Source organism: Rhinoraja longicauda, chromosome 37 (genome assembly GCF_053455715.1).
Source record: "Rhinoraja longicauda isolate Sanriku21f chromosome 37, sRhiLon1.1, whole genome shotgun sequence".
Taxonomy (NCBI): Eukaryota; Metazoa; Chordata; class Chondrichthyes; order Rajiformes; family Arhynchobatidae; genus Rhinoraja; species Rhinoraja longicauda.
Genome location: NC_135989.1, coordinates 8,622,410 through 8,634,919, shown reverse-complemented (window position 1 = coordinate 8,634,919; position 12,510 = coordinate 8,622,410).

Below are 12,510 nucleotides of genomic sequence, written 5' to 3'. Positions count from 1 at the left end.
CCCATAACCCCTGATAGGCTTAGGGGGGCTGATCAGGTCCTGGCTATGGTCAGGTTCCCAACTCAGCTATAGACCAGACCCCTGAAGACAGAGGGAGATTTTCTGCCTCCACTCGGCTATCTGCTGCCCTCTGCTGGAGTCTGAAACCCGGATGACTATCAATAACAATGCTGTTTGTTCCTCTTGCTGGGAGTGGCATCCATAGGCTCCTGGCAAGGTGCCCCAGCCATTCCCCATCCTCGCCCCTCCTCACCCAAGTGGGTGACAGTGTCCGACAGACTATTGCAGGCTACTGCAGGTGATGGACACAGTGTGGTCCTTGCTCCCATTCCATCCCTCCTGCTGTCCCTGATGACCCAGACGGGACATTGTCCACCTGGTAGAACAGACAGCACCGTGGACAGAGGATCCTCACATTCTATATCTATCTACAGCACTGTCTACATCCCTCGTTTCCCTTTTTCCTGACTATTCTAAAGAAGGGTCTCGACCCAAAACGTCACCCATTCCTTCTCTCCAGAGATGGTGCCTGCCCCGCTGAGTTACTCCAGCATTTTGTGTCCATTTCAGGTCCATGTGGTTGGTCTCAACTGTGTGTTGATTGGAGCAAAATAATTCATTGCAATCTCATTTTGTTTTATCCAGACTTATAAAACGATGTAAGCGGAAGGTTTCAAGACTCAAGGACATGATTTATCTCAGTGGATTTTCCTCCTTTCATGCTCTCTCTGTCGCTCCCCACCTCGCTCGTGCTTCCCACTCCGAAAATTGTGGGTTGAAGTCACACTTCAGAGCTGGGGGGATTTGCGTTTCAGGCCGGCTCGCTTCTCTTCACCAAGCCTAGAATGTGGCTGGAGACATCCGAATTTGCTGAGCCTTCTGAGGAAGTCGAGGTGTTTAGTTTAGAGATACAGTGTGGAAACAGGCCCTTCGGCCCACCGGGTCCACGCCGGCCAGAGACCCCCATTAACCCGCACATTAACACGATCTTACACACATACTAGGGACAATTTTTACATTTATACCAAGTCAATTAGCCTACAAACCTGTACGTCTTTGGAGTGTGGGAGGAAACCGAAGATCTTGGAGAAAACCCACGCAGATCAAGGGGAGAACATACAAACTCCGTACAGACAGCACCCGTGGTCGGGATCGAACCCTGATCTCCGATGCTGCATTTGCTGTAATGCAGCAACTCTACCGCTGCACCACCATATTGATGTGCTGTCTTAGCCACATTTAATGTCCATGCACGCATGGACTCACATGCACACGCAAACGCAGACAGCCCTGAAGCACAAGTACAGCAGAGAGACACACACTCACATTCACACACTCGTACACGGACACACACTCACACCCACAGGTACGCACACATACACGCATGCACATGGACTCACAAACACAGAGAGCCCTGAAGCACAGGTACAGCAGAGAGACACATACACACACACAGACACACACGCCCATACACATACATACACACACACACACACACACACTCGTACACGCATGCACACGCACTCACAAACGCAGACAGCCGTGGTTGTTAGTGTGCTTGATTAGGGCGATTCAATGATGATATTTACATCTGGGAACGTGATGCTCTCCCCCATCTCCACTTCAGCTTCATTGATACAGACTGGGCCATGTACCTCAACGTAGCCCCTCAGGTCCACCACCAGCTGATTCCATCTGCTGACATTGAGGGAGCAGTTACTGTATAATTTAATGTTTTCAAGTGCGTCTATGAATATGAGTCTGTAAAGGAATGATATTTGCTGCTTTTTTTCTATGCGTGTGATTACCAATCTGTTTTTTGCTACTTTTTCGATTTGCCCAGCAGTCCTCCATTATAAGGAGTCTCTGTTTCCCTTGAGTGAAGGAGACTGAGAGGTGACTCTTATACAGAGTTTTGTGAAACCATAAGGGGTGCAGATAAAGTGGTTGGGTATAATCTTGTTCCCAGGGTAGGGGAGTGTAAAACTAGAGATTTAAGGTGAGAGAGAAGAGATTTAAAGGGGACATGAGGCACACTTTTTTCACACACAGAGTGGTGAGTTTAATAATTGAGCTGTCAGAGGAGGTGGCATGGGCAGTTATAATTCCAACATTTAAGAAACATTTGGACAGGTTTTTGGGTGGAAAATGTTTAGAGGGACATGGGCCAAATGCAGGCACATGGGACTAACTCAGAATGACATCTTGGTTGGTTTGGACGTGTTGTGCTAAAGACACTGCGATGTACAAGTCTAGGATTGTATTATTTTGCTTATTTACTATTGAGGTGTGCCACTGTGGAGCCAACATGGTTGAGATCATCTCTGGTTAATGTGAGACACCAGATTTGGACTCTTAAATTTAAGTTTTGGTTTATCATTGTCTTGTGCACCATGGTGGCGGTGAAAAGCTTTATTTTGCATGGTATCCAAACAGTTCGGATATACCATACACAAATACAGTCAATGGAAGTACAATAGGTAGAGCAAAGGAGAAGATACAGAGTGCAGAATATAATTCTCAGCATTATAAGGCAACACTTGACCTTACTGGAAATGTTGCAGATACAGGTATGGAGCTGTGTATATGTACAGCTCACACATGTACAGATACAGTACACACACATGTACCAGATATAAAACTCCGGCAAAAGATCGGTACAGCACTTGTCACGTGTACACTTTAAGTACATGCACGGATGGACACACAAGCACACGTACACAAAAACGCAGACAGCCCTGAAGCACAAGTACAGCAGAGAGACACACAGATACACACGCGCGCAGACACACACACTCATACGCACACACTCATGCATGGACACACGCGCACACATTCACTCCTACATGTATGTGCACGCGCATACATATGCATGCACATGCACTCCCAAACACAGAGAGCCCTGAAGCACAAGTACAGCGGAGAGACACGGACACACATGCCCATACATGCACATGCACACACACACTCATACGCACATGCACACGCACTCACAAACGCAAACAGTCCTGAAGCACAAGTACAGCGCGCACACACACACATGGACACACGCGCACACACTCACTCACTCACACACTTGTACACTCACACACACAATCACCACTGACGGTTTTGAGGCCATTTTTAGCTTGGTTTTGACTGGCTAACTCAGCACTGGTGGAACCAATACCACACCTTATCCACCTCTATTTTGGTGACAGTGAACCTTTATATACAGAACCAACATGAAGGAGCTTCTTTGCTTTATTTGCCTTCATAACAATTGTACAAAAACTATACTGAAATGATATTTTCTATTAGAAAATATACTTATGATTGTTTCTTTACAAAGAAGACTATGCTTGAAAATTACTGTATTGTTGATCAAAATTGATTTAATTAAACTATCTTGATGAATAAATCTTTATGCATCTACAATGCCAAGTGCTGAAGAATAAATGAGATCTTAAACTTCGATAAAGAATGGAGATGATCAGATATTTCTCCCGTCAGTCCCATCCAGAGGCATCACTGCTGTGAGTTTAGAGAAACAGTGCGGAAACAGGCCCTTCAGGCCCACCGAGTCCCCACCGACCAACAATACCCGCACATTAACACACACTAGGGACAATTTACACTTATACCAAGCCAATTAACCTACAAACTTGTACGTCTTTGGAATGTGGGAGGATACCAAAGATCTCAGAGAAAACTTATGCAGGTCACAGGGAGAATGTACAAACTCCATACAGACAGCACCCGTAGTTGGGTTCGAACCAAGGTCTCTGGGGCTGCAATGGCTGTAAGGCAGTAACTCGACAGCTGCGCCACTTTGGGTAGTTTTAAAGCGGAGTTTGACAGATTCTTGATTAGTAAGGGTGTCAAAGGTTATGGGGAGAAGGCAGGAGAATGGGATTGAGAGGAAAGGATAGGTCAGCCATGATTGAATGGCAAAGTAGACTCGATGGGCCGAATGGCTGGAGAGGCATTCTTTGGCACTGGTACGATGATGGATCTTTTGAAGCAGGCAGGGCCCACGGACTTGGCCAAGGAGAGGTTGAATATTGTGGTGAGCACTGGAGCAAGCTGAGTGGCACAAGTCTTTAGTACTCACCCAGATATATCATCTGGGCCTACAGCTTTCCGCATGTTCACACGCGTCAGAGCCCTCCTCATGTCGTGCTCGTACACCGAGAATGTGTGCACATCTCAGCGGTGGATCCCCCTCCAGCCTCGCTAGCCAGCATGCTGGCGGTGTTGTTTTTAGACGGCGAGCTAGGGGTAATGTTGCCCGTCTCGAATCGTGCGTAGAAGGAGTTCAGGTCATCAGCTAGGGAGATGCCGGCACTTCCGGTTGAGGGGGGGGGGGGGGGGGGCTGCACCGGTAGTTATAGTCCATAGCCCCTGCCAAAGGGACCTGGTGTCCTGCTGCTCCATCTGCGACTCCATCCTGTGCCTGTACCTCCTTTTTGCGTCCTTCACCACCCTTTGCAGTCGGTAGGACTCTACCTTGTAGTCGTCCATATTGGCGGATGCCAGGCCAGAGTTATAAGCAGTGGTGCGAGCATTCAAGGCAACGCGAATAGACCTGTCCACCCAGGGTTTTTGATTAGGAAAGATACTAACCCTTACCGTGGGGACGATGTTATCGGCTATTGTTGCAATAAAGTCCGTAACCGCTTCCGCAAACTCACTGACGGCTCTGGAACTTGCTTGGAACATATTCCAGTCGACCTCGCTCAGTGCTTCTTGCAGCATGGCCTCCGAATGGTCAGACCACCGCTTTATGGCCCTCGTCACCGCCGTTTCCCGTACTATCCGCTGTTTATACTCCGGCAGCAGGAAAATGGCAGCGTGGTCACATTTTCCAAATGGAGGGAGAGGAACGGCCTTATAGGAGGAGAATCAAGAACCAGAGGACATGGGTTTAAGATGGGTGGGGAAAGATGTAATTGGAACCTGAGGGGCAACAATTTCAGGCAGGGTGGTGGCTATATGGAAAGTGCTGCCGGAGGAAATAGTTGAGGCAGGTACTATAGCAACATTAGGTTAATTAGGGACAGTCAGCATTGCTTTATACACGGCAGATCGCGTCTTACTAAATTGATCGTTTTTTTGGAGGAAGATATCAATGAGGGTAAGGAGGTGGATGTTTACATTTTAATAAGGCATTTATTAAAGTCACCTGTGGTAGTAGGCTGATCTAGAAGATTAAGATGCATAGGAGTAATAGTGATTTGGCCATCTGGATTCAGAACTGGATTACTGATGGAAGACAGAGGGTTGTGGTGGAAGGACAACATTCAGGGTGAAAGTCTGTGATGCCAATATTCTGCAGGGATCTGTGCTGGGACCGTTGCTGTTGTGATAGAATATAATTGACTTGAACATAATATAGATGAATTGGTTTGTTAGTTTGCAGATGACACCAAGACTGTTGTGGTCACAGACAGTGAGGGAGGCTGTCATAGAAACATAGAAAATAGGTGCAGGAGGAGGCCATTCGGCCCTTCGAGCCAGCAACGCCATTCATTGTGATCATCCACAATCAGTAACCTGCGCCTGCCTTCTCCCCATATCCCTTGATTCCTCCATCCCCTAGAGCTCTATCGAACAAAATATGCAATGGGCTAAAGGGCAGCTACAGAAATGGGTGGAGAAGGCAGAGACAGATAGATTCCTAATTAGTACAGGTGTCAGGGGTTTTGAGAAGAGTGGGGGAGATTGATCAGCCATGATTGAATGGTGGAGTAGACTTGATGGGCCCAATGGCCTAATTCTGCTCCTATCACTTAAGAGCATGAACTTATGAGCTCCACACAGACAGCAACCAAGGACAGGATCGAACCCGGGTCTCTGGCGCTGTGAGCCAGCATCTCCATCAGCTACGCCACTGCCCCGCCAAGCAGATGTTATGAATCTATGGAGCACCAGGGCTCCATGTGTAACACACAGTGGCCCTCTGCCTCAGTGACCCGGGTTCAATCCTGACCTCGGGTGCTATCTGTGTGGAGTTAACACGTCTGTCCTCACGGTGACAGTGTGGGTTTCCTCCGCGTGCTCCAGTTCCCAACCAGATCCCAAAGACGTTCAATTAGTAGGTTAATTGGCCCTCTGCAAATTGCCCCTGGTGTGGAGATGGATGGTAGAGTCTTGAGGGGTATTGATGGAATGTGGGGAGAGTAAAATGGGAAAGGTATAAGTGGGAGGTTGCTGGACAACATAGACTGAGTGGGCCGAAGGGCCTGTTTCTGTGCTGTCTGACTCTGACTCTAAGATGGTCACCAACAAATCCCGTTAGTATTCTGGTGAAATTCCTGAATTTGGAGAGCAACAATTTGAGTTGAAGAAAAGGAACAGGTTTAAGCAAAGGCTGGCGAAAGGGTATAGAAAAAGGGATTGGGACTGAGGATTAGGAGGGTGAGGAGAACTAACAGACCACTCGGGCGGACTCTGTGTTAGGAATTTAATGATTACTGCTCCTGCACAGTGACCAAAGCAGCTCCCGACATTCTCCTGCAGGTTATTCAAGGTCGTGTCCTGACCTGGGCCAAGAGATTCAAAATTTCTAACCCAGTCCACGCCCAACCAAAAGCATAAATTGCCAGAGGAAAACAGCGGGTCAGGCAGCATCTGAGGTGGACAGACACAAAACGCTGGAGTAACCCTCCAGCGGGTCAGGCAGCATCTCTGGAGAAAAGGAATAGGCGGCAGTTCAGGTGGGAAGCCTTCTACAGCCTGAACAAGAGTCCCGACCTGGCAAGGAGATGGTTGTGGGACAAGGCCAGACAAGTGATAGGTGGATACAGGTGAGGAGGGTTTGGTGATCAAAGGCAGGAGGTGAAAAGGTGACAAAAGGGTGTCAGATAAGGAGGGAAGAGTGAAATGTATGGACTGAGGGATATAGGTGGAAGGGTAGAGTAAGGGGGGTAATGGGTGTGCACACCAGCGTGGGGGTGGGGGGAGGCACAGGAAAGAGAGGGGATTACTCAGAATTGGAGAATTCAATGTTCATACCATTGGGTTGAAAGCTATGCAAGTGGAATATGAGGTGCTGTTCCTCCAGTTTACATGTGTCCTCACTCTGGCAATGGAGGAGGCCCAGGACAGAGAGGTCGGTAAGGGGTTATCAATGGGAGTTGGGTGAGTGGGGGTCCTTTATATGGTTGGAAGTAGCTGTGCCCCTCACTCCACCCCTCCCACTGTCTGCTTCAGGTTTGGTGGCGAGCTGAGCTTCCAGTGACCTCAGAAGCTCCTTCTGCAATGGAGGTCCTCTGGAGATGTAGACGCACTGATGTTACACTGCGGATGCAGCAGCTAATTGCCCAGCGCAAATTGGAGGAAACAGGCTCGGTGATTATTTCGCTGAACACCTCTGCTCAGTCCGTCTAAACCTACCTCATCTCCCAGTGGCTCAACACTAACTCCCCCTCCCATTCCCACACTGACCTTTCTCTCCTGGGCCTCCTCCATTGCCAGAGTGCGGCCCAGTGCAAATTGAGGGAACAGCACCTCATATTTCACTTGGGTAGCTTACACCCCAGCGGTATGAACATTGACTTCTCTAACTTTAAGTAATACTTGCTTTCCCTCTCTTTCCATCCCCTTCCCAGTTCTCAGACCAGTCTTAATGTCTCTGACTACATTCGATCTCTGCCCCGCCCACTCCCCTGACATCACTCTGAAGAAGGGTCTCGACTCGAAACGGCACCCATTCCTTCTCTCCTGAGATGCTGCCTCTCCCAACATTTTGTGTCTATCTTCCATTTAAACCAGCATCTGTAGTTCTTTCCAACACATGTAGCAGCTGAACTGTGCACAACAGGATCCCACAAATAGTGACTGTCATCAGTTGTGGCCATGGGTGGCTGTGGATCTTCACCAGTGACCCACGAGGGCAGAGGGCACCTGGCATGTCTGGCAGAGACTGTAGCTGTTCTCCAGTGTGGGCTCAAATAAGGACACTTCTACCGCACAGAATGAGACTTTGAATAACTGAAAGACACAGCATGGAAACTGGACATTTGGCCCACTGAGTGCCCAAGTTCTATGTTATTCCACTTCCTCGCCCATTCCCTACACACCTGGGGCAATTTTACACAGGACAATTAACTTGCAAAACCGCACATCTTTGGAATGTGGGTGGAAACTGGAGCACCCTGAAGAAACCCACGTAGTGATAGGGAGAATGTGCAAAATCCATACAGACAATACCCAAGGTTAGTATTGAACCCGGGTCTCTGGTGCTGTGAGGCAGCAAGTCAACCTCTGAGAACTATATTCCAAATTTGCTCTATCTGTTGTACCTGAGTTTGAACTGATCGTATCTATATATGGCATATCTGATCAGTTTGGATAGCACGCAAAATAATGCTTTTAACTCTGCCTCAGTACACGTGCCAATAAAAACCCCAAACCAGCTGCACCACTGTGCAGGAAGGAGCTGCAGAGGCTGGTTTACACCAAAGATAGACACAAAATGCTGAAGTAACACAGCAGGTATGGCAGTATCCCTGGAGAAAAGGAATAGGTGACGTTTCGGGTCAAAACCCATCTTCAGACGGACACCACTGTGCCACATTTTCTGCCAGTAGCCTGTTCTTAACACCCAGCACAACCAATAGTTATTGGTTTGACTCCATCCTCAGGCAAACTCATTGGTCTCCACCAAGTTATAGTCCAAGAGAGGGATTTTTAAATCCATAGATGATTTCTTAACAGAAGTGCAACACGGTGGAACGGTGGCGCTGCTGTAGACTTATGGCCTTACAGTGACAGGGACCCAGCTTCAATCCTGACTATGGGTGCTGTCCGTATGGAGTTTGTACGTTCACCCTGTGGCCTGCGTGGGCTTTCTCCGGGTGCTCTGGTTTCCAAACTCCAAAGACATACAGGTTTGTCGGTTAATTTACTTCGGCAAAGCTTGTAAATTGTCCCATAGTGTGTAGGACAGTGCTCGTGTAGGGGCTGATCGATAGTCGGTGCGGACCCGGTGGGCCGAAAGGCCTGTTTCCACGCTGTATCTCTAAACTCCATCACAGTGAGGAATGTGGAATCCACTGTGGTGGATGTTTATGTTAAAGTTTATATTATTTTATGTGGCTGTGTGTCTTGTTGCTTTTCACCTCGTATGGCTGTATGGTAACTCAAATTTCACTGTACCTTAATATAATACAATACAATACAATACAATATATTTTATTGTCATTGTACAAGTACAACGAGATTTTTGAATGTTGCTTCCATATTGATACTATCAAATATATAAATAAATCATGGCAAAAATCATGGGGGAGAAAGGAAAAAAAAGGGGGAACAAGGTAATGTGCAAAAAAAAGGATCATGCAAGGGTCAGTTGTGCCAGATGACCTTGGGAGCAGAGACAGATCATGGCGGGCTCCAGTGATGGAAATGGGTTTTAGGAACTAGGGGTACTCTAAGGTCCGTGAGGCTGAAGTTGGGAAGGAAGGTGGTCATACCCATGTAAGAGTACAAGAATGCATAACTTGTTTATTGTGTATTTATAATATAGTTTATTGTGTATTATATGTCATAACTGCTTTCTGGCATCTCTCTCTCTGTTTACATTACAAAATGTTCCATAATGGTATATAATCTCCATTTTTTTCTGTAACCTTCTTTCTTTCTGCATGCCGTTTCTTCAGCACGCCTTCTGCCACTAAGAAGCCATGTCCTCACATATTCTTCGGGTTGAATTTTGACAGACCAACTTAATAAATAGAAGAGTTGAGAGATGATCAATTTGAAGTCTTGCACGTTGTGGTAATATGCAGAAATTCATGCCACTGAAGCTTCATTCACATTCTGCTGTTGATACCGGAATTGTATTTGCAGGTGTTACTAGCTGCTGAAAATCGGCAGAAACTATCTTCCCTTTAGATTCCTTGAATTCTCTGAAGGCTCTGACACAAAGCCGACCATTTAAGCCAAATTGTTCTGCCATTTCTTCTACATCATTATCCTCAAAGGTAAAAAGTGAATCTTCTGGAATATTGTTAATATCTAAATATTTCGACTTGTTAATTAACTTTTTACATTTATCATTGGAAGCTGTTGTAGATTCAAGCAGCCTGGATTTCATATTATTTACCAAACTACTCAAAAACTGTTATTTATGTATGATAGGTGCTTTACCAGCTCTCAAATTTATTCCATTAAATATCATCTAGCTTGTTGCTTTCTCCATTTGAGTATAAATTTTTCCTGGCTTCTCTATTTGACATTCAAGAACCTTGATAGTTCGTTTAATTTCCTCATGTGCTTTACTAAGTGTACAATTTCGGTTCTGCAGTTCAAGTGACAATTCAGACAACTCCAGCAAACTGTTCATCAACAAGGCCAAATTATTTACGAAAATACTTTTTTCAACCCCTCGTACTTTGCTCTCTCTGCTCTAGATCTTGAAGCATCACAGCGTGCTTTTCCAAAATGCTCCCAAATAGCTTTATAAGGCTGCCACATTGCCTTTACAGTTCGGTAAGACGAAGCAACCCATCTCACACTGAAAACACGACCAATTTTCAAGTTATCATTTATTTCTTCATCGATCTGAAGACGCTGTCTTTCAAAGTATCTCTATACTCATTTTCACAGGGGTACACAAATCTGAAATTTATAGATATTTGATAGTGATATATAATAAAATTTGTTGGTGATATATAATAAAATATTTCCGCATGCACTATTGTTTTGCTAAATAAAACTACCCACTATAAAATATTCACCACTCACGATTTAGGCTGGATAAAACTATTGGTACTACTTAATTAATTTTCTCCCCATCCATATAATAACCATATAACAATTACAGCATGGAAACAGGCCCGTTCGGCCCTACTAGTTGACGCCGACCACTTTCTCTAACCTAGTCTCATCTACCTGCTCTCAGACCATAACCCTCCAATCCCCTCCCATCCATAATACCTATCCGATTTACTCTTAAATAATAAAATCGAGCCTGCCTCCACCACTTCCACCGGAAGCTCATTCCATACAGCCACCACCCTCTGAGTAAAGAAGTTACCCCTCATGTTACCCCTAAACTTTTGTCCCTTAATTCTGAAGTTATGTCCCCTTGTTGGAATCTTCCCCACTCTCAAAGGGAAAAGCCTACCCACGTCAACTCTGTCCGTCCCTCTTAAAAATTTTAAAACCTCTATCAAGTCCCCCCTCAACCTTCTACGCTCCAAAGAATAAAGACCCAACCTGTTCAACCTCTCTCTGTAGCTTAAGTGCTGAAACCCAGGCAACATTCTAGTAAATCTCCTCTGTACCCTCTCCATTTTGTCGACATCCTTCCTATAATTTGGCGACCAGAACTGCACACCATACTCCAGATTCGGCCTCACCAGTGCCCTGTACAATTTTAACATTATATCCCAACTTCTATATTCAATGCTCTGATTTATAAAGGCAAGCATACCAAACGCCTTCTTCACCACCCTATCCACATGAGATTCCACCTTCAGGGAACAATGCACAGTTATTCCCAGATCCCTCTGTTCCACTGCATTCCTCAATTCCCTACCATTTACCCTGTACGTCCTATTTTGATTTGTCCTACCAAAATGCAGCACCTCGCACTTATCAGCATTAAACTCCATCTGCCATCTTTCAGCCCACCCTTCCAAAAGGCCCAAGTCTCTCTGTACACTTTGAAAATCTACTTCATTATTAACTACACCACCTATCTTAGTATCATGGCATACTTACTAATCCAATTTACCACACCATCATCCAGATCATTAATGTAAATGACAAACAACAGTGGACCCAACACAGATCCTTGGGGTACTCCACTAGACACTGGCCTCCAACGTGACATACAGTTGTCAACCATTACCCTCTGGTATCTCCCATTCAGCCATTGTTGAATCCATCTTGCAACCTCACTATTAATACCCAACGATTTAACCTTCTTAATCAACCTTCCATGTCAAATGCCTTACTGAAGTCCATATAGACAACATCCACAGCCTCGCCCGTATCAATTTCCCTGGTAACCTCTTCAAAAAATTCAAGAAGATTAGTCAAACATGACCTTCCAGGCACAAATCCATGTTGACTGTTTCTAATCAGGCCTTGTTTATCCATGTGATTATATATATTGTCCCCAAGTATCTTTTCCATTAATTTTCCCACCACAGACATCAAACTAACAGGTCTATAATTGCTAGGTTTACTTTTAGAACCTTTTTTAAACAAAGGCACAACATGCGCAATGCGCCATTCTAATTTAACAGAAACAATTGAGGCGCAGCGGCAGAGCGGCAAATAAAATAACGTGGAATAATAAAATAACGTGACTTTACTGGCTGAGCCCGTGCTCGCGGTAGCCCTGACAGTGAGTTTAAGAAATTCTCCCTTGAATTTTATTCAAAGGAATGCGGTGTCATTAATACATGGTCAAAACACAATTACATTTACTGAGGAATGTGGATCATGTATTGATGACACATTGTATAACTACTACCTGTTAACTACTGGCTGTTAACAAGTGCTAACAGTGGC